Here is a 4,610-nt window from a genome sequence, read left to right as displayed (position 1 = left end):
ATATTTTCAAAACTGTGCAACCATCACCACTGTCTAATTCTAGAAACCTCATGCCTCCCAATTCCTTCCTCCCCTGGCAACCACCAATCTATTTTCTGTCCCTAAGGATTTGCCTATTCAGAGCATTTCACATAAATGGAATCATACAATATGTGGCCTTTTGTGACTGGCTCCTTTTACTTAGTACAATGTTGTCTGTTTGTTGTTTTTGAGATGAAGTTTGGCTCCATCGCCCAACCTGGCGTGCAGTGGCATGATCTTGGTTCACTGCAACCTCTGCATCCTGGGCTCAAGCAGTCCTCCCAAGTAGCTGGGACTACAGGCATGTGTCACCACATCTGGCTAATTTTTGTATTTTTTGTAGAGACGGGATTTTGCCATGTTGCCCAGGCTGGTCTCAAACTCCTGGACTCAAGCGATCCATACACCTTGGCCTCCCAAAGTGCTGGGATTACAGGATGAGCCACCCCACCTGGCCAGTGCAATGTTTTTGAAGTTCATCCATGTTGTAGTATAAGTACTTCATATTTTTATGGCTGAATAATATTCCATTATGTGTACATTTTGTTTATATATTCATCAGTTGATGGAGAGTTGGATTGTTTCCAGTTGAAGCTATTATAAATGTCATAGTCCATTTGAACTGCTGTAACAAAACACTTTAGGGTAATTTGTAAACAACAGAAATGTATTGCTTACAGTTCTGGAGGTGGTTAAGTCCAGGATCAAGGCACCAGCAGATTCAGTGTCTGGTAAGGGCTTGCTCTCTTCTTCAAAGACGGCACCTTCTTGCAGCATTCTCTTGTAATAGAAGCAGCAAGCAATCTCCTTCACATCTCTTTCATAAGGGCACTCATCCCATCCATGAGGGCTCTGTCCTCATAACATAATCACCTCCTAAAGGCCTCTACTACCAGAGTAGAGATTAGTTTTTTATTGTTGCTGTTGTTTTTGCGTGTATGTGTGTTTTAGTTTTAGTTTTTGTAGACAGAGTCTGGCTCTGCTGTTCCTGCTGGAGTACAGTAGCACCGTCTTGGCTCACTGCAGCCTCCGCCTCCCAGTTTCAAATGATTCTTGTGCCTCAGACTCCTGAGCAGATGGAATTACAGGCGCATACCACCATGCCCGGTAATTTTTGTATTTTTAGTAGAGAAGGGGTTTCACCATGTTGGCCAGGCTGGTCTCAAACTCCTGACTTCAATGATTCGCCCACCTTGGCATCCCAAAGTGCTGGGATTATAGGTATGAGATTAGCTATAAACATAAATTTTGGAGGGACACAGTCAGACTCTAGCAATGAATAATGTTGTGTACAAGTCAATTCCCTTGGGAACATACCTAGGAACTGCTGAGTCGTGTAGTAACTCTATGTCTAACATTTTGAGGAACTATATTCCACAGCAGCTGCACCATTTTATATTCCCACTGGAAATGTGTGAGGGTTCAAATTTCCCCATATCATTGCCAATCTTTGTATTGTCTTTCGTTTTTTTTAATATAGCCATCCCACCAAACAATGCATGTTCTCACTTATAAGCGGGAGCTGAACAACGAGAACACATGGACACAGGGAGGGGAACAACACACACTGGGGCCTGTTGGGCGAGTGGGAGAAGGGAGAGCATCAGGAAAAATAGCTAATGCTTGCTGGGCTTAATACCTAGGTGACAGGTTGATAAGTGCAGCAAACAACCATGACACACATTTACCTATGTAGTAAACCTACATATCCTGCACATGTATCCCAGAACTTAAAATAAAATAGCCATCCCAGTTGGTGTGAAGTGGTATCTCATGGTGGGTTTGTGGGTTTAAAGTGCATTTCCGGGCCGGGTGCGGTGGCTCACGCCTGTAATCCCAGCACTGTGGGAGGCCGAGGCGGGTGGATCACGAGGTCAAGAGATCGAGACCATCCTGGTCAACATGGTGAAACCCCGTCTCTACTAAAAATACAAAAAATCAGCTGGGCATGGTGGCGCGTGCCTGCAATCCCAGCTACTCAGGAGGCTGAGGCAGGAGAATTGCCTGAACCCAGGAGGCGGAGGTTGCGGTGAGCCGAGATCGCGCCATTGCACTCCAGCCTGGGTAACAAGAGCGAAACTCTGTCTCAAAAAAAAAAAAAAAAAAAAAAAAAAAGTGCACTTCCCTTAAGAGTAAGGATGTTGAGCAACTTTATGTTTACTTATTGAGTGTTTGTATATCTTCTTCAAATTCTTTGCCCTTTTTTTTTTTTTTTGAGATTTTTTTTGAGATGAAGTCTCACTCTGTTGCCCAGGCTGGAGTGCAATGGCGTGACCTTGGCTCACTGCAACCTCTGCCTCCCAGGTTCAAGCGATTCTCCTGACTCAGCTTCCTGAGCACCTGGGATTACAGGTGCCTGCCGTCACACCCAGCTTTTTGTATTTTTAGTAGAGACAGCGTTTTGCCATGTTGGCCAGGCTGGTCTCAAACTCCCGACCTCAGGTGATCCGCCCACCTAGGCCTCCCAAAGTGCTGGGATTACAGGCATGAGCCACCATGCCCAGCCTCTTTGCCCATTTTAAAAATTGATTTATTTTTTATTATTGGGTTGTAAAAGTTCTTTCTAAATTCTGGAAATTAGACTTTTATCAGTGTCATAATTTTTATTGCTATGGTTTCTGGAAGTCTGGAGGTAGCAGGGAGCTCAACCAGTGAGTTTGGGGTGAGAGGGAGGACCACAGAACTACGCCTTTATTTAGGTCCATGGATGTTATCCCTTAGGCTTTCACTTTGGGTTTGTGGATTGGCTGGTTTAAAGAAAACAGGTGGAAAGGGGGAACTTATTTTTTGCATGACTTATGTTGACCTTGAGGTTTTATCATTGTCAGCAACTGTGGGATGTGCTGGGTTTTGGGTCAGCAGAGTGAGGAGCAAGTGGGCTGTACTGCAAACAACTACAAGGGGAAGGAAAGTTTTAACTAGGCCAAGTGTAATGGGATATGAATGGGCTTCAGATAACTTATATCAGGCCTAAAAATAGACACTGAGGCAGCAACTATATTAAGCAAATTTCTGATAATCGGATATGATTTGCAAACATTTTCTCCCATTGTGAGGATGGTATTTTCATTTTCTTGATAGTCTCCTTTAATATAGAGATACACTATTTTAAAGATAGAAGTGACAAGAGTTGGCATCCTTGCCTTGTATTCCATCTTAGAGTAAAAGCTTTTCAGTTTTTCACCATTGAGTATGATGTTAGCTGTGAGCTTTTTATATATGACCTCTGTTATGTTTAGGTAATTTCTTTCTGTTCCTAAGTTGTCAAGTTTTTTTAAAAATGATGAAAAGGTAATGAATTTTGTTAAATGCTTTTTCTGCATCTGTTGAGCTGATTATATAATTTTTATCCTTTACTCTGTTAATGTGATATATCACATTAGTTGATTTTCGTATGTTGAACTACCCTTGCATCCCAGGATAAATCTCACTTGGTCATGGTATATGACCCTTTCCATGTGTTGTTGGAAACAGAGGAAAATCTCATGACATAGATTTTGGCAATTATTTCATGGATAATGACACTAAAAGCACAGGCAACAAAACAAAAAATAAACAAGTAAGACTACATCAAACTAAAATCTTCTGCACAGCAAAGGAAACAACAGGGTGAAAAGGCAACAACCTACAGAATGGGCGAAAATATTTGCAAATCATAGATAAGGATTTAATCTGCAAAATATATAAGGAATTCTTACAAATCAATGGTAAAAAATTAATAACCTGATTTTAAAATGCGTTGGGAACTGAACAGACATTTCTCCAAAGTAGACATATAAATGGTCAATAGGTATTTGGAAAAATGCTCAATGTCACTAATGATTGAAGAAATAGAAATCAAAACCACAATGAGATACCACTTTATACTGGTGAGGATGGCTATCATCAAAAACAAAAACAAATGCTAAGGAGGTGGAGAAATTGAACCCTTGCTATTTTGTCCCTCTAAACCCTCAAATCCTCGGCTGGAATCACCCCAATAGCAGTAACAGGGGGATTTCCCACAAGGAAAATAGGCTGGCTGGGATACCAAAGGAAAAAACTCTAAGTCTAGGGTTATGGGTCCAAAGAATGTATTAGGGAAACTTCCTTACTGAGTGCTGCAATAATCACTGAGAGAGAAAAGGGTGTTCTAGCCAGTTATGTCTACAGCAAGGGGCTCCGAGTCTGGAGATTCTATGACAGTTTGAGAAATTTGGCTCAGGGATGGGGGCCAGTTTCAGTGTTTTGAGCAACAACCCAAATACCTTTTTCAGTGCGTGGGAATGTTCAAGGCCCAGTTTGGGTACAAGCCTGCTGAGAAAAGCCTGTAGCCAGCTGGGTCACAGAGCAGTTAAGGTACTCTGTGATTTTCAGTGAGGGCATAGAAAGTAAGTGGGAAGAACTGGGTCATACACTTGCCCACTGTTGCTGGGAATGCAAAATGATGCAGCTGCTACCGTAAACACTATGGAGGTTCCTCAAGGGATTAAAAACAGAACTACCATGTGCACTACAGCAGAACATATACTAAAATTGGAATGATACAGAGATTAGTGTGGCCCCTGCACAAAGATGGCCTGAAAATTTGTGAAGCAGTCCATATTAAA

At 42.0% G+C, this 4,610-nt stretch overlaps 1 non-coding gene across 1 annotated transcript; it reads left to right on the top strand.

Annotated features, from left to right (window-relative positions):
* Positions 1-4,508: 4,508 nt before the first annotated feature.
* Positions 4,509-4,610, top strand: LOC116524343. Its single transcript, XR_004257289.1, has one exon. It is a non-coding gene; the product is annotated as a U6 spliceosomal RNA (small nuclear RNA).

This window comes from Sapajus apella, unplaced genomic scaffold (assembly GCF_009761245.1).
Source record: "Sapajus apella isolate SASKATOON/1434 unplaced genomic scaffold, GSC_monkey_1.0 scaffold44, whole genome shotgun sequence".
In the NCBI taxonomy this organism is placed as follows: domain Eukaryota; kingdom Metazoa; phylum Chordata; class Mammalia; order Primates; family Cebidae; genus Sapajus; species Sapajus apella.
This window is presented reverse-complemented; position numbering and strand designations above follow the sequence as displayed.